Source organism: Mastigoproctus giganteus, chromosome 12 (genome assembly GCF_048544385.1).
Source record: "Mastigoproctus giganteus isolate SK-2022 chromosome 12, ASM4854438v1, whole genome shotgun sequence".
NCBI lineage: Eukaryota > Metazoa > Arthropoda > Arachnida > Uropygi > Thelyphonidae > Mastigoproctus > Mastigoproctus giganteus.
The window spans coordinates 117,669,527-117,688,514 of NC_143586.1; the positions used below are offsets into that span (position 1 = coordinate 117,669,527).

General features: G+C 40.0%; 1 protein-coding gene across 1 annotated transcript in view; it reads right to left on the reverse strand.

Moving 5' to 3' along the window:
- dtr (defective transmitter release) overlaps positions 1-17,073 on the reverse strand; it is a 675,513-nt gene extending 658,440 nt beyond the window's left edge. The window contains exon 1 of the mRNA XM_090385868.1: positions 16,988-17,073. The gene's annotated coding sequence lies outside the window, so the exon portion shown is untranslated. The remainder of the gene's footprint in view (positions 1-16,987) is intronic.
- Positions 17,074-18,988: the final 1,915 nt, after the last annotated feature.

Consider the following 18,988-nt stretch of genomic DNA (forward strand, 5'->3'; position numbering starts at 1 on the left):
TTTGATACCATATACAGTGTGGGACCATTTATCCGGCTGCCCTGTATCTGGAAGTTCAGCAAACCGGAAACCAATAAAGTCCCCCAAGGGGATCACATCTGGTGAGTATGGCTTGTCACACTCAGGGTCCTGAGCTGGATATCATCATTCTTGGTGATTTCTCTCTCTCTCTCTCTCTCTCTCTCTCTCTCTCTCTCTCTCTCTCTCTCTCTCAGGGTAACTTGGGATTTTTATTTATTTTTTTTTGACTGGTGCAACATAAGCCTCAGGGGCATGCACCATACGGTTAACAATAATAATAATAAAATGAAAGTGGTCGTAACCACTGGGCCATTGGGGCACGATGACCCAGTGGTTTACGACACTGAACTACCAGCCTTATGGACCCGGGTTCGAGTACCACCTTGAATGAAGCAAATGCGGCTCCATCACGTTAGGAGACCGATATAATAATAGTAATAAATTAGAATAATAACAATAAATTAATTAACAGTAATAAAAATTAATAAATAAATAAACATCATGAAAGTTGCTCCAAGGAACCTACCTACCCCAAGGTCGGAGTGGTGGCTAAGGCAGATTGTGGCACCATCTGGTGTCACTCCTGAGAACTACCACTGGACATAAGCCAAAGCTAAACAGGTCCACATCCATAGATGGATGATATCACAAAGAAATATTAATCATACTGCATCGAGTGTGGTGTGGGATAAAGTTACTTGCATAAATTGAGGGGCCCATCAAGCTCTCAGCTGCCCACATCAACGCCAGAGCTTGCACTTGGTCATCAGGCAACACAGAAGCAGCCCCCTAGGCAGAATGCACTGGTCCCACAGGAACTAGTAGTTGTTGGTGACTCTATTGTCAGGGAAACGGGGAACATACTTTGTAAAAAGGATAGGTGGAATAGGACCAGGGTATGTCTGCCAGGGGCAAAGGTTGATGACGTAGAGCGGATATCATCTTTTAAGGGCACAAAAGGTGATATAGTTGTACACGTTGGCACTAATGATATTAAGAGTAGGAGACCGGCGGAATTACTTAGCAAGTACAGGTCACTGTTGAAAAAAAGCCGTGAATTAGGGTTGAACTTGAAAGTGTCTGCAATTCCGCCCAGACACGATAGGAGGGAGTATATGATGAGAGCCTTGTCGATCAATTCGGCCCTGGAGGGATTGTGCAAGGCTCAAGGGGTAGAATTTTTTTCAGCCTGGACTGTACTTGTTAACAGGAGAGATTGCTTCTACAGGGATGGGATACACTTAAATAGAAAGGGTGCAAGAATTTTTGCTGATGCTGTCGAGGCAGTGTTACGTGGGTCGGAAAACTGCTAGTTGGGGAGGATACAAGGACTAATAGATTAACAGTAGCCAGTGGCAGAGGTGGAAGTGATTCTTGCACTGCTTCTATTGAAATGAGCAGAAGTCTGAAAAACAAGATGCAGGATATTTCTGAGACTGCTGGTAGTCATTGCGGTACAAGTAAACACATGGGTTGTGTTAGAGTAGCTAAGAATAGAAACAGGTGCATGTATACCTGCGTGTACACCAATGCTAGGAGTTTGGTAAATAAATTTGATGAATTTGAGGTATTGCTCAAAACATCAAAGGCAGATATTGTTGGGATATCAGAGACGTGGTGTCACACAGATATAAGTAATGCGGAACTGGAATTTGGGGAATACAATGTGTATAGAAAGGATAGACAGGGGAGGAGGGGTTATGCTATTAATTAAGAAACACATAAAGTCCAAGGAAGTGAAGCCAGTCGACATCGATGGACAGGGCAGTGTCGAGTCAGTTTGGTGTGACATAAGCATAGGGAAATCAAAATTGAGAGTAGGAGTGTGCTATAGGCCTAATGACTCTGATGAGTATAATAAGATATTGTACAGGGAAATAGAGTGGGCCAGTAAATCAGAGAGTCTTATAATGGGGGACTTTAATTTCCCAGATATTGACTGGAATTTGTGGGTTGGTCACTCGCACACTAGCAAGGCTTTTGTGGATTTATTGGATGATTGTTTTCTACATCAGCATGTTCGTGAGGCAACAAGAGGGAGCAATACTCTTGATCTGATTATCAGTAGTGATTCTTCATGCATTAAGAACCTGCAGATAAATGAACCACTAGGTGGCAGTGATCACAGTGTGTTGAAGTGGGATTTACTCAAGGAGGTAACTACCATCAGAGGTAAAGGGAAGGGTTTTTGTTTTCGTAAAGGCGACTATGATGGTCTGAGACAGTATTTAAATTCTATACAGTGGGACCAACTGATGATGTTACCAACAGCAAACTCAAAATGGGAAGCATTCAAGGAACTAATCTTGGAGGCTACCAGGCTTTACATACCAACTAAGAAATATTGTTCAAGGTTTAGGCCTAAATGGTTGTCAGATGAACTAATGAGACATGTGGCAGAGAAGAAAAAGGCATGGGATACATACAAATTAATGGGTGACATGGAAGCCTATGATAGATATAAGTTGGTCTGTAACCAAGTCACAAAGGAGATTAGGCAGGCAAAGGCAGACTATGAAAAATCCTTGGCAAAGGATGCAAAGAAAAACAGAAAAGAGTTCTTTACATACTTGAACTCGAAAAGGAAAGGGATGAATCAGATTGGTCCACTGGATATTGATGGTTCAACAGTTGAGGATCCTGCTCAGGTGGCTAACAATCTAAACGAGTATTTTGCATCTACATTCACGCATGAGGAGTTATTCATGAAGGAGAATGATGTAGGTAAAGTAAACATTGGCAGTGAGCTGGATGATTTTGTAATAACTGAGAGGAAAGTGGAGGAGAGATTGTTGAGGATAAACATAAAAAAGGCACCTGGGGTGGATGGGATCTATCCAGTTATATTAAAGGAGGCAGCAAAGGAAGTATGCAAACCCCTAGCCATAATTATGAGAGCTTCTTTGGACTCAGGGGAGGTACCCATAGACTGGAGATGTGCAAATGTAACCCCAATTCACAAAGGAGGATCAAAGGCTGACACAAGTAATTATAGACCTGTTAGTTTAACTTCTGTTCCAGGTAAATTAATGGAGGCACTGGTTAAAGAAGCACTGCAAGATCATCTAGACAAGAATTCAGTTATAGCTCAGACGCAGCATGGTTTTGTTAAGGGCAGGTCTTGCCTGACCAATTTGATTGGATACTATGATGTAGTCACAAAAGAACTGGATGCAGGGAATAACTTTGATATTATATATTTGGATCTTAGAAAGGCTTTTGATACTGTTGCACATGGAAGACTGCTGAACAAATTGGAGCAGTGTGGCATTGGAGGCAAATTGCTGCTATGGATAAGGGGATGGTTGAGTGGCAGAAGACAGAGAGTGGTAATCAATGGACACTGCTCAACGTGGACTAATGTTATTAGTGGAGTTCCTCAAGGTTCAGTGTTGTGTCCGTTGTTGTTTTCGGTGTTTATGAATGATATTGATGATGGGATATCAAGTTTAATGTCCAAGTTTGCAGATGATACAAAGGTTGGCAGGGTCGTTAAGGACAATACTGATGCTATGCTGCTGCAACAGGATCTGGAAAGGTTGAACAGATGGGCTGAGAGGTGGCAAATGAGGTTTAACATCGACAAATGTAAAGTGCTGCATATGGGAAACAGTAACCCCAGAGCAACATATCAACTCTGCGGTACTACACTGACAGTGGTGGAGAATGAAAAGGACCTGGGGGTAATTGTGCAGGCAGATATGAAGTTCTCTGAGCAGTGCAGACGAGCTGCAAGAGTAGCTCATGGTGTCTTGTCAATGATATACAGGAATTTTTCTAGCAGGGATAAGGAGGTGATTATTCCCTTGTATAAGGCAATGGTAAGGCCACATCTTGAGTACTGTATACAGGTCTGGAGGCCTGATTTCAAGAAGGATGTAGAGCTGCTGGAACGGGTACAGAGAAGGGCAACAAGATTAGTAAATGGAACAAAGGGTTGCTCTTACGAAGAAAGGCTTAAGTTTTGCAAATTACAGAGTTTGGAGACTAGGCACCGGCGAGGTGATCTGATAGAGGTGTATAAGGCTTTGAATGGTTTGAGCATGCTCAATGCCAATGGGATTCTTCATCTTTCTCAGAATAATCACCTCAGAGGGCATAAATTCAAATTGAGGAAGGACGGATGTCGGATAGATGTGCGGAAATTTGCCTTTGGCCAGCGGGTGGTTGGTTGGTGGAACCGACTTCCATCACTTGTTGTTGAAGTTGATAGCCTAAACAAATTTAAAGCTCAACTGGACAGGTATTTCGAACGAACGGAGGGGTGAAATGGGAGTGGGTTTTTTTTTTGGCTGATGCTGAATAAGCTTGCTTTCTTGCATCATATGCCTCTGCTAATGCTAATGCTAATGCTAATGCATTCAAGGATTAGACAGAGGGTTCAGTTCGAAAAATCAGACAGACACACGATGCAAGAAAGCAAGCTTATATAGCATCAGCCAAGAAAAGAAAAAAAAAACACGCACACCCCCCCTTCTCATTTCACTCATATACCCACTCCAAATGTTTGTCTAGTTCTGCTTTGAATCTGTTTAAGCTATCAACTTCTACAATGACAGATGGAAGTTTATTCCAGCGAGGTGATCTGATTGAGGTGTAAATCCTTGAATGGATTTACACCTCAAAGCCTTGAATGGTTTGAGCATGCTAAATGTTGATGGCATTCTTCCTCTTGCTCAGAATGGCACTCCTCTTCCTCATGCCTGAGAGAGCATACATTCAAATTGAAGAAAGACAAAGTCCTCCCGAGGAAGACAGTGGAGCAAGTGGTGCTGTCCCCCGATGGCTACCACAAGAGAAGCGCAATACCATCCAGCCCCACCAACTGTAAGTGCTTCCTGCGCAACTGACCACCAGTAAGGCAGAAAACGCCAAATCATGAAGTGGAGCATCGAAATTAATACATACATCATGCAAGCATACTAGGAAATGACGAAGCTGGAGACCGATATGACAACTTACAGGGCGAGACTACATACCAATTGGCTGGAACAAATCCCAGATAATCAGGCCACGAACAGAAAGGAGCGGACCAGAAGGACCATCATAACAAAAAACCTATAGCTCCTGCAATCTTGGAAAAAATCAAGCAGTACGTGAGCGATCAACTACAAAGGATAAAGAATATGGAACCAGAGAAGGAAGAGCAAGAAGAAATACAACCCACAACAGCTGAAGTGGACAGATATAAGGTCATGATCTACAGAACAGAGGACGAGTGAAAAGCCCTAACAAAATTCGAAGGAATGGACCCCAGAAAGACTCACATGATACTGAAGCAGAGAACAAATAGAACCTTGTGAACAGTCAGAGACCACCTCAATTGGCAAATAATACTGCATTACCTCGATAACAATGGTGCAACACTGGAGGTTATCCACACAGCCCTGTATTGTTCTGCCGTAGCAGCCACTACGATTAATAGAAGAGAAGCCAGCAGCAGAAGAACTGAAAACAGAAGGAACCACCAGCTTGGGAAAGAAGGTCACACAAGAAATGAAAGAGTGGGAGATTCAGATAGAAGAAGTAAAACAAACGATCAAGAACTCTCACAACTGGCAAACTGCAGGAATAGATAACATCCACAAATACTGGTACAAGAAGCTCACTTGCACACACAAGTACCTGGCAGAGCAGTTCACCTGAATGATAAGGTACCCAGAGACAATCCCAAAGTTTCTCACTCAAGCAATTACATATCTGAATCACCTACCTCCTAACAATGTACAAGATCCTGACCAGCTGCATAACAGGAATATATCAGACCACCTGGAGAGCCAGAACATAATGGCTGAACAGCAGAAAGGATGCAAGCAGCTGAGCAAAGGATGCAAGGAGCAATTAACCATAGAAGCCACAGTTATAGAGCAACCCTACAAGAAGCACTCCAACATGTACACAGCCTACATCGATTACCGCAACGCCTTCAACTCCATGCCTCATAGCTAGCTAATAGAGGAGCTGAACATCTACAAAATCAATCCGATAGTGACAAACATACTAGGAGAAACGAACAGGCCAATTCCCACCAGGAGAGGAATCTGTCAGTTGTGCTGAGCCCATTGTGGTTCTGTCTAGCATCTAACCTGCTATCCAGCATGCTCAACAGTAGCAAGTACAGATATAACCTCAAAGGAGGAAGGAAGAACCTGTACATCCTCACCCACCTGATGTATATCGATGACATCAAGCTCTACGTGGCAACTGAGAAGCAGCTCCAGCAACTACTCCAGATCACCGAAGAATTCAGCAATGATATTAGGATGGAATTTGGTCAAGACAAATGCAAGACCCACGGACTGCACCAGGGAAAATTAGCCAACCGAAATTACCAGATGCAGAGTGGTAAAGAGATCGAAGCCATTGGCAGAGGCCTACAGATACTTGGGGATGATGTAGGCTCAGCAGTTACAGCACAAGGAAATTAAGTCCTGCCTGACCGAAAAATACCATCAGAGACTCAGAATCCTGCTGAATGCAAAGCTGAATGGAGGGAACACAGTTAAAGCCATAAATACCTATGCAGTCCCACTGCTAACATACTCCTTTGGGGTTATAGATTGGACTAACACCGAGCTGGAGGATATCATGAGAAAGACAAGGACAATGATGACCAAGAGCCTCCAGAACAACCCGAAAAATCGGCCGTGGAGAGACTGACAATTTCCCGGAAAGAAGGAGGAAGGGGTCTGATAGACTTCATTGAGCAACAGAAGACAGCAATTGCTAACTTGAAGGATTACTTCCAGAAACAAACAGCAGCACTCCAGCAGGCCATAAGAAAGACAGACAAATGGTATACCCCACTCACCCTAAGCAAGGAGTCCCCTCTCAACCCGCCACAAACGAGGCTAGAAAGATGGGCAGAGAAGACACTCCATGACAGACACTTCTCAACCTCCAACCCAAGCACAGTACCAAGTATTATAGGTTCCAATACATCTCGTGTTTGGGGTTTTCATAAAAAAAAAAAAACAGTGAGTTCACCTTCTGTTTGATAGAATTTATCATAGTCTTTAGCATTAGTAGAGGCATATGATGCAAGAAAGCAAGGTTATACAGCATCAGCCAAAAAAAACAAAAAAAAAAAACTGGAGTACAGGGTTTTTATTTCGAGTACAAAATATTGTCACTTTAAGAGAATGATCTAGAAGAATCCACTGTTGTAGTTTCGAGGCCAAAGGCTCTGCCTTATTTTTCGGCAGTTCAAGGTCCCTGAAGCTTACTTTCTGTGATCTTATGTGGTTCAGAGGGACAAAGGTTTGGACAAAATGGTGAATCCCTTGATGTAGATGGCTGCTGTACTTTGTGTACATCATGTTGATGTTCATCAGTGTCTTCACCTTTTTTCTGTACATTACAATGTACAGGAAAATGGGGCCTACCGGGCTAGCCGGGTGGGTAAAGTGCCTGCCTGGCAACCCAAAGGTCGCGGGTCCGATTCCTGCCTCAGGCTTGGATAAAAGTACTGCCAAAAACCTTGGGAGGTGCATTATGGCCACAGAAGGCTATGCGCCAACAACTACCAAAAAAAAAAAAAAAAAAACAGAAAAATGGTTGGGTGGTTCAGGAATAGGTAACACCTCACTGTGAGACACGGGACAAATTGCATATGGTATATTTGGGTACATCACTGTCCACCTTTTCTTCATTTTCATCCCTTTTCTAATGGGAGGCACCATACAGAAGTAACAGTCTGTGCCGTGATTTGTTGGCTCCCTTCATATCATAGGCACTGTGAAAGGCATAAAACGTCCCTTTCAATTGACCCGCACAATGAGTTCTGATGAGCAGGTAGTGCAAGCATATGTGTGGAGCCCAGTTCTTATCCTGGTCACCTATTTTACACCCAAAGTACAAGATGTAGGTCTTTTTTATGGCTTGAGTTAAGGGGCATTTTCTTGAAGCTAACATGAATTCTCCACATATATAACAGAAGTCATCAGGACTCACACAATTATGGTGCATATTAATCTTACATGACACAAATACTGAGCAAAAGATAGGAATCTTCGAGAACAACCGTTAAACTGAGGACAAATCACCCAGTACCTAGTCGTACTCAAGGATTACGACAACTGAGTTGTAAACACATTTGAGGTGACAACAACTTATCACGTGATGCAGAGTGACGTGACAGTTGCCGATCACGTGATAAGAGTGTGGTGAAACTGCGGTGTTGCCATGCACTTTGCTGAGAACTGTAGTTGATAATGTAGAGCAATTCACTAATATGACCCCACAACTTTGTGATCTTATATTATTTGAGACTGAAATTATTAGAAAGGTATCCCTTCCAAACTGTGTACCAACTGTCGGCAATATGGCAGTGAGTGACAGGAGGAGACTGCTCACTGTTTACCTACTCTTATCACCATACGTTCCAGGGAAAGGTCATGTGATCTCCAGAACATGCATGCATGAAAAATGGGTTATGAACTTCGCTGTTCGGAATGTCACATGGTGTTAATATTTCTTTGTCTTATTTGTATTTTTTTTAAATTACATATTCCTAATTGACCGATTAGGAATGTGTAATTTAAAAAAAAGTGATGCATTTTGCTTGTTTGTGGCTGAATAGCAGCAGTCCCACCCCAAATTAATTAAGAAATGTCACCTGATGAAAGTGACATGACTGCTCTTCCCCTCCCCTCTCCTGAGCTATCTGATTGGCTGATTAGGAATAAATAATTTCCAACATTTGCATTTTGGATTGCAATTTCACTTGTGATTTACTTTTTGGTTAGCCTTCATTGTGCGTGTAAATGCAATATCAAAAATATACAACCTAGGACTTGATTTAGGACTGCTTTAGGACATTCCACTGATGAGATGGGTGTTTTCTTTGTTTAATTTTTGTGTTTTTCTTTGAAATTGTACAGCAATGTATGACTACATAGTGGGCAGCAGCACCAACAAAAAAAAAGAAACATTTCTGTTGATGCGCTTCAGCAATTCTCATTATTAATGCTTGTGAAATCATCTAGTAATCAGTGGTTGCATGTGGTGTTAATTCTTTTACTTGTCTTTGTTCTTTGTCTTTTGCTCGTGAAATTGTGTAGTAATATTCGCACACAAAAGCAGGGGTTAGGGGGTGGCAGCTTCCCACTAAAAAATGAAAAAAAAAAACATTTCTGTTGTTCACATGCATCAGCAATTCTCATTGTTAATGCTAGCAAGTATCATCGAGTAATGTATGGACGAGAAGAATCAGTGGTTACACATGGTATGAATTTTTGTTACTTGTTTTTAAACAGACTGCTGTTTCGCTTTTTCTTTTTCAATTCAACTCTGCCATATTATGATCCCCGAATAACGTGCATTTTTGTTAGTTCATTTAAAACAAAAAACTGCAGTTTTGCCGTTCCTTTTTATTTTCAGCTCTACCATATTGTCATGTGAAATCCACATGTAACTTACAGTCAAGGAGAAGAGAAGGATATGCAGTGAGTGGGCGGACTCACAAGCCCTCAAAACTGCATTCTCCATCTTCTCCTTGCCGCCATTTTCTAAAGGTCACACTTCCCTGAATTTTTGAAAACAAGAGCCAATTGACAAATTTTAATGTGATTTTCGTGTTCAGCAGCATGAAATTAGTCAAGATTGGGTATTTTCTGTTTTTGTAACAATATAACATCAATATTACATGTTTACCAGTGTAATTTTACATTTCGAAGCATAATACAATGGTTTTCCCTTATATGCCGTTGTATTAAATCCAAGACTGATTGAATGTGGAGTGTTTCCTCGAGCTACATATAAATAACACAATAGACTAAACTTAGATTTGCAAGAATGACGTCAGGCATACTGACATAATTGTGTATAGTAATAGTGATAGTAATGGAGGAATGTTACGCTTGCTTTCTTGCATCACATGGAGGCATGTGATGCAAGAAAGCAAACGTAAGAGCTTAGGTAGCATCAGGGGAAAAAAAAAAAAAAAAAAAATTTCACACATCCATTCCCTCTAAAAGTTTGTCCAATTCCTCCTTGAATTTATTTAAGCTATCAACTTCCACAACGACAAATAGAAGTTTGTTCCAGCAATTAACCACCCACTGGGTAAAGACAAATTTCCACACATCCATTCTACAAGGGACTTTCCTCAATTTGAATTTAAGCCTCCTGTGTTCGTACTTTCAGCAAGCAGAAGAATCCCATCAGAATTCAGCATGTGCTCAATCCATTCAAGGCTTTATACAACTCAATCAGATCACCTCGCAGATGCCTAGTCTCCACCCACTGCAATTTGTAGAACTTAATCCTTTCTTTGTAAGAGGACCCCCTTCATTCCCATCACCAATCTTGTTACCCTTCTCTGTACATGCTCCAGCATCTCTACATCCTTCCTAAAATGAGGCCTGCAGACCTGTACGCAGTACACAAGGCATAGCCTGGCTGCTGCCTTTTCCAAAGGGATAATCACCTCCTTTTCCCTACTAGCAAAATTCCTGTATATCATTGACAGTAACCCCATTACCTGATCTGGCAGCCTGTCTGCATTGCTCAGAAAACTTCATATCTGACTGCACAATTACTACTAGGTCTTTTCCATTTTCTACCATCCAAAGTGTAGTAAAACACAGTTGGTATGTTTCTCTGGGGTTACTTCTACCCATATACAGTACTTTGCATTTGTCAATGTTAAACTTCAGTTGCCACTTCTCAGCCCATTTTCCCAAATTTTCTAGACCCTGTTGCAGTAGCACGCTGCCATTACTGTCACCCTGCCAACCTTTTTACATTCTGCAAAACTTCGACATTAAGCTTGATATACCTTCATCAATATCTTTGATACATATATCTAAAACAACAATGGGCCAAACACTGAACCCTGGGGCACTCAACTAATAATGTTAGTCCACAAACAGCAGTATCGACTGATTACCGATCTCTGCCTTCTCCCACTCAACCACCGTTTTATCCATTGTTGTAAATTACCCTTAATACCATACTGCTCCAATTTGTATAGTAGACTATAATGAGCAACAGTGTCAAAAGCTTTCCTGAAATTCAAGTATATAATATCAAAATTATTTTTTCCATCCAGTTCCTTTGTAACTGCATCACAGTATCCAATCAAATTTGTCAGAAAAGACTTTCCCTTAACAAACCCATGCTGTGTATGAATTATTACTGCACTGCATCTTTAACCAGTGAATCCATTATTTTCCCCAAAACACAAGTTAAACTACCTGGCCTGTAATTACTCATGACACAATTAGATCTCCCTTTGTGAATTGAGGATACATTTGTACATCTCCAAAGTGTGGGGACTTCTCCCGATCCATGGATGCTCTCATAATTGTGGCTAAGGGTTTGCTTACTTCCTTTGCCACCTTCTTTAATATAACTGGATAGATCCTATCCACCCCAGGTGCCTTTCTTATGATTAACAATTTCTCCTCCACTTTGCTCTCAATTATTACAAAATCATTAAGCACCCTGTTACAGTTTGATAAACTTCTGGCATTTTCCTCCCATAATAACTCATGTCTGAATGTAGATGCAAAATAATCATTGAGATTATCAGCTATCTGAACAGCATCAACAACAACCAAACCACTGATATTATTATTTTTATTATTAGTATTAGTCATATTTTGCAAGGAAGCCTGAGGTTTATGCTGCACCTGCCAAAATAAAATTTCTGAATTACCCCGTAAGAGAGAGAGAGAGAGAGAGAAGGAAAGAGAGAGAGAGAGAGAGAGAGAGAGAGAGAGAGAGAGAGAAGGAAAGAGAGAGAGAGAGAGAGAGAGAGAGAGAGAGAGAGAGAGAGAGAGAGAGAGAGAGAGAGAGAGAGTCAGAACTAGAAGGGCATCATCAAGAAAGAGAAGAATGATATCCAGCTCAGGATTCTGGATGTGCCAAGCCGATACTCATGGGCTTACCACCCCCAGGGCTCACATCTGGTGAGTATGGGCTTGGCACACCCAAGGTCCCGAGCTGGATATCATCATTCTTCTCTTTCTTGGTGATTCCCATCTCTCTCTCTCTCTCTCTCTCCCCCTCTCTCTCTCTCTCTCTCTCTCTCATGGAACCTCAGAAATTTTTTTTTTCGACTGGTGAAACATAAGCCTCAGACTTCCTTGCACTAGGCGGCTAGTAATAATAATAATAAAAATCCACTTCCTTCTAGAGTTTGGAATTAGCATTAACCAAGGCATAAAATGTAGAAAGCAAGCTTATATAGCAAGCCAAAAAAGAAGAAAAACAAAAAAAAAACACACACACACACACCCTTTTCACTTCACCCATCCACTCGCTCCAAATGTTTGTCTAGTTATGCCTTCAATCTATATAAGCTATCAACTTCTATGACAGATAGAAGTTTGTTCCAGCAATCAACTACCCGCTGGCTAAAGCCAAAATTCAGCACATCTATCCTACAACTATCTTTCCCCAATTTTAATTTATGCCCTCTCACGTGATTATTCTGAAAAAGAGGAAGAATCCCATCAGCAATGAGCATGCTCAAACCATTCAAGGCTTTAAACACCTCAATCAGATCATCTCGCAGGTGCCTAATCTCCAGAAACTGTAATTTGCAAAACTTTGCTTTTCTTTGTAAGAGCAACCCTATTATTCATTAATCTTGCTGGCCTTCTCTGTACTTGTTCCAATAGCTCTACATCCTTCTTAAAATGAAGCCTGCAGACCTTTATACAGTACTAAAGGTGTGGCCTAACCACTACCTTATACAAAAGGATAATCATCTCCTTATCCCTGCTAGAAAAATTCTTGTATATCAACGACATGATACCATGAGCTACACTTGCAGACTGTCTGCATTGCTCAGAAAACTTCATATCTCCCTGCACAATTACCCCCAGGTCTTTTACACTCTCTACCACTGTCAGTGCAATACCAAACATTTGATACGTTACTCTTGAGTTACTGCTTCCCACATACAGTACTTTACATTTGTCAAGGTTAAACTTCAGTTGCAACATCTCAGCCCACCTGCTCAACTTTTCTAGATCCTGTTGCAGCAGCGTACTGTCATTAGTGTCATTAACAACCCTGCCGACCTTCGTCTGAAAATTTGGACATTAAGCCTGATATACCATCGTCAATATCAATTAATAAATACAGAAAACAACAATGGAACAATCACGGAACCCTGGGGGACTCCACTAATAACATTAGTCCATGAAGAGTATTATCCACTGATTACCACTCTCTGTCTACCCCCACTCAATCATCCCTTTATCCACAGCAGTAATTTTCCTCCAATACCAAACTGCTCCAATTTGTACAGCAGTCTTCCATGTGCAACAGTATCAAAAGCCTTCCTAAGATCCAAATATATGATATTAAAATTATTGTTTACATCCATTTCCTTTGTGCCCACTTCATAGTACACAATCAAATTGGTCAGACAAGACATCTCCTTAACAAACCCATACTGTGTCCGAGCTACAACTAAGCCTTGTCTAGATGATCCTGCAATGCTTCTTTAACCAGTGCCTCCATTAACTTCCCTGGAACAGAAGTTAAACTAATAGGTCGGTAATTACCTGTCTCCCTTTGATCCCCCTTTGTGGACTGGGGTCACATTTGCACATCTCCAGTCCATGGGTACCTCCCCTGAGGCCAAGGAAGCTCTCATAATTATGGCTAAGGGTTTGCTTACTTCCTTTTCTGCCTCTTTTGATATAACTAGAAAGACTCCAGCCACCCCAGGTGCCTTTCTTATTTTTATTTTAACAATTTCTTCTCAAATTTACTCTCAGTTATTACAAGGTTATCTAGCTTACTGAGAGTTTAATACACCTCTGGCATTCCCCTCCCTGAATAACTCTTCGTGTGTGAATGTAAATGCAAAACATTCATTTAGCTTGTTAGATACATGAGCAGGATCGTGAACTGTTGCACCATCAATATCTTCTGTTTAGAATTTACATAAGTAAACAACTCTGCTATATTTCTTTGCATCCTCTGCCAAGATTTCTTGTAATCTGCCTTTGCCTGCCTAACCTCCTTTGTGACTTGGTTACAGACCAGCTTATTCCTATATAGGCTTCTGTGTAACATATTGATTTATATGTATCCAATGCATATTTCTTCTCTCCCACATGTCTAATTAGTTCATCTGACATCCATTTAGGACTAAATCTTGAACAATATTTCTTAGAGAAATCTTGTTTTTCTTAGCATCCTTTGCCAAAGATTTCTTGTAATCTGCCTTCGCTTGCTTGCCTAATCTCATTTCTGACTTTATTACAGACTAGCTTATATATGGCATAGGCTTCTGTGTCGCCTGATAATTTATATGCATCCCATGTATTTTTTTCTCTGCCATGACTCACGTTAATTGATTTAGCTTTAATTAATAGAGCTATAACAGAATAATTATTCTTTATTTATTTATTTATTATTATTATTATTAGCCATATAGTACAAGGAAGCCTGAGGCTTATGCTGCACCAGGCGTGTGTGAGAGAGAGAGAGAGAGAGAGAGAGAGAGAGAGAGAGAGAGAGAGACAGAGAGAGAGAGAGAGAGAAAAGGTCAGAAGTAAAAGGGAATGACCAAGAAAGAGAAGAGTGATGATATCCAGCTCAGGACCCTGGGTGTGCCAAGCTCAAACTTCCCAGGTACAGATACAGTAGTAGTAGTAGTGGCAAGTGAGGCAAGAAAGCAAGTGTCAACATCAGCCAAAAAAAAAATCACACCCTTCCCTCCAAATGCCTGTCCAGTTCCTCCTTAAATTTATTTAACATATCAACTTCCACAACGACACATGGAAGTTTGTTCCAGCAATTTTGCCACTGGCTAAAGGCAAATTTTCGCACATCTATTCTACATCTGTCTTTTCTTAATTTGAATTTATGACCCCTTAGGTTCGTAATCTGAACAAGTGGAAGGATCCCATCAGAATTAAGCATCCCCAACCCATTCACGGCCTTATACACCTCAATCAGATCACTGTGCAGATCCTAGTCTCCAGCCACTGAAATTTGCACAACTTAAGCCTCTCTTGGTAAGAGGATCCCTTCATTCCCCTCACCAATCTTGTTGTGCTTCTCTGTATACGCTCAAGCAAATCTACATCCTTCCTAAAATGAGGCCTCCAGACCTGTACGCAGTACTTATGGTGTGACCTGACCATTGCCTTATACAGAGGGGCAATCACCTCCTTTTCTCTGCTGGCAAAATTCCTATATATCATTGACAAAACCCCATGACCTGCCATGGCAGCCTGTCTGCATTGCACAGAAAACTTCATATCTGACTGCACAATTACACCCAGGTCTTTCTCATTTTCTACCACTTTAAGTGTAATACCACACAGTTGGTACATTTCTCTGGGGTTACTTCTACCCATATGCAGTACTTTGCATTTGTCAAGTTTAAACTTCAGTTGCCACTTCTTAGCCCATCTGCCCAAATTTTCTAGATCCTGTTGCAATAGCACACTGTCATTAACAACTCTGCCAACCTTTGTATCATCTGCAAACTTCGACACTAATCCTGATATACCTTCATCAATATACAAAACAACAGTGGACCCAACACCGAACCCTGTGGGACCCAACTAATAACATTAGTTCACGAAGAGAAGCACCCACTGATTACCACCCTCTGTCTTCTCCCACTCAAACATCCTTTTATCCATTGTAGCAACTTACCCTTAATACCAATCTCCTCCAATTTGTACAATAGTCTTCCATGCACAACAGTGTCAAAAGCTTTCCTGAAATCCAAATATATGTTGTTGTTGTTCTTATTTGGTTTTTAGGAGCATTAGCAACTAAGGCCATATTGCTTCGGGAATATGCGGTGGTCATTCCCTTGACCTTTCCGCATCCTCCATATTTGGGGCGACGGGCTGGAATCCCGGTCTAATCAAGAAGTGTGTGCTACGCACTGCTGCTCCTTCCCACCTGACTACGGAGGCGCCTTCCCACATCAGTACTCTGTGATCACTGCCACCTAGCGGTTCCTTTATCTACAAATTCTTAATACACGAATTATCCCTGCTGATAACCAGATCGAGGGTATTACCCTCTCTGGTTGCCTCTTGAACATGCTGCTGCAGAAAACAATCATCCAATAAATCCACAAAAGTCTTACTAGTGTGTGAGTGACAAACCCACAAGTTCCAGTCAATATCTGGGAAGTTAAAATTCCCCATTATAAGACATTCTGATTTACTAGCCCACTCTATTTCTCTGTACAATTGTTCATTGTACTCACCCTATAACACATTCCTACTCTTATTTTTGCTTTTTCAGTGCTTATGTCACACCAAACTGACTCAACAGTGCACTGTTCATCTATATCAATCCTGTTCACCTATCCTGTCTATCCTTTCTGTATACATTGTACTCCTCAAATTCCAATTCTGCCTTCCTAATATCAGCGTGACACGTCTCTGATATCCCAATAATACCGCCTTTGATGTCTTGACCAACATTTGAAATTCATCAAATTTATTTACTATACTTCTAGCATTGGTATACATGCAAGCACACATGCACCCATTCCTCTTCATCCTGACACATCCCATATACCCAACTGTTTGACGATGACTGCCATCAGTCCCTGAAACCCCCAGCACCCCTCGCTTCAGGTCCCTACTTATTCTAATAGAAGGTTGTGCAAGAATCACCTTCACCTCTGCCTGCGGTTACTTTTAACATTTTAGTCTGTGAATCCCCCCCAAGCTAGCAGTTTTCCGACCCACCTAACACTTTAAGTGTAATATGATGAGAGCCTTGTCAATCGATTCGGCCCTGGAGGGAATGTGCAAGGCTCAAATCATGTACTCCTTCCTATCGTGTCTGGGCAGAATTGTAGACACTTACAAATTTAACCGTGACTCACGACTTTTTTGCAACATTGATAAATGATAAATAAATCATATACACTATATTTTCGAATTCAGATTCAAAAATAAGTTTTAAATTCGATAATGATTTCTTCCTTAACTTAGTATTTATTTAATTTACTACTCACCTGTTAAAATTAGAATAATAACACATAGGACACAAGAAATGGCAATAAAAACAACGAGGAAACAATTCTAAAGCGGCTACGTTTCTATGGTGACAGAAACGACTACAACAATCAGCCCTCTACCCACTAATCACGAAAAAAAAATTTTTTTTTTAAATAAGTTGTTTAAATCTGGAATAACAAATAACATTTTCCTTTTGTAATTGACGATTGATGATATTGTATTATTATTTTTTTATTATTATTATTATTAGCCATATAGTGAAGCTTATGCTGCACCAACCAAAAAAATAAATAAATAATTCGATAAACAATTCGAGGTTTAATATCGAGAGAAAAGCAAATCGCTCAGCCTGCAGCATAAACACTAGGAGTAGCAGGAAACCTTGGATGACTAAATAGAAGAATTAATGGTACAAAGGGATAATTATTTCAGGCAGTATAGAAATTTAGAAAACAAAAAAACACTTATTACAATGAATTTTTTATGGATAAGCAGATCACACAAAAGGAAAAATGGAACGTTACAAATAACCTCATAAAAAAAAAAAAAAAAAACCTGTTAATTACAACGAAGAAAAAAACAAGGGGAAATCAAATTAAAACATTATTAAAAAAGATTGATGGTACAAACTAACAATATGAGGCTGCAAATAGGTTTGCCAAAGCTGTAATAGACCTCAACAGGTATAATACACATTATTGCCAAGTTTCCTTTACTAAACAAGATAGACTTCCTCAGACAGTAAACTCTTGTGTAGTCTTAACTCCACAATATACTGAGATTCTTAAGATTATAGAACATTTAAAGAACAAGAAATCTTACAGACTGGACAGTATTACAGTAATAGAAGTAAAGAGGAACAAAGAACAGTTCTCTGTTCTCCTGGTTGAGCTTATAGTACGGATGTTAGAGTCGGGAAGCTATCCCACAAATTTACTTTCATTTAAGATAATTCCTATATATAAAAAGGCACCACCTGATGACCTTTGCAATTACAGACTAATAACAATACAGTCAGTTATAAATAAGATAATAGAAAATTATATATTTTCCCATATAAGCAAATACTTACATCAATATGGGTTGTTAAACAACTCTCTATTCTCATATCAGAAGGGTAAGAGCACACAAACATTATTAGAGAACTTTGTAGACTCTTTCAACTTACACTTAAACAACAATAACTTCATATTGATTTTATTTATAGATTTGACCAAAGCTTATGACTTAATTGATATCCCAATATTGCAACGGAAATTATTGAAATATGGTATTAGGGGGAGAATCAATCAACTCTTAGCAAGTTATTTAACCAAAAGAAAAACAACAGTTTAAGTAGAAAATACAAGGCGAAAATCATACAATGTAAACAGAGGAGTGCCTCAGGGCACTCATGCTGGGTCAATCATGTTCAACATCTATTTATAAATGACATATTCGAAGCAATAAAGAACTCATTTATAAAAATTTATTCAGATGATATAATCTTATATATAATTGGAAACAATCTGATAAAAATGACAAAAGACTTACAGCAGACTTACATTTGCAAACTTGGTTGCATGATAATAAATTAGCATTCAGCTTTGATAAAACAATATTTTTGGTAATAAGACCTCATCAAACCTTGAACATTCATTCATCTATCAAATTACACAAACTTGAATGCCTACATAATCAGAATTTCGAGAATTGCAAATGTCAAACTGTGGAACAAGTCTCAAATCACTGTTACCTTGGGTTATGGATTGACTAATACAGTCTGAGTTGTGCAAGACAAATAACAAATTTGTACAAAAAATGAGATTTTATGTGTACTTTTTTACTACATTAAGAATAAGTTAAATCTTCAAAAGTTACAATATATTATGCATTAGTGGACTCCCAACTCAATTACTTAGTAAATGTATGGGCATTAGCAAATTTAATTGAAATAATAATAATAAACAACCTAAATAACAGGATTTTGAAACTTTTAATGGGGACAAACTCTTGGA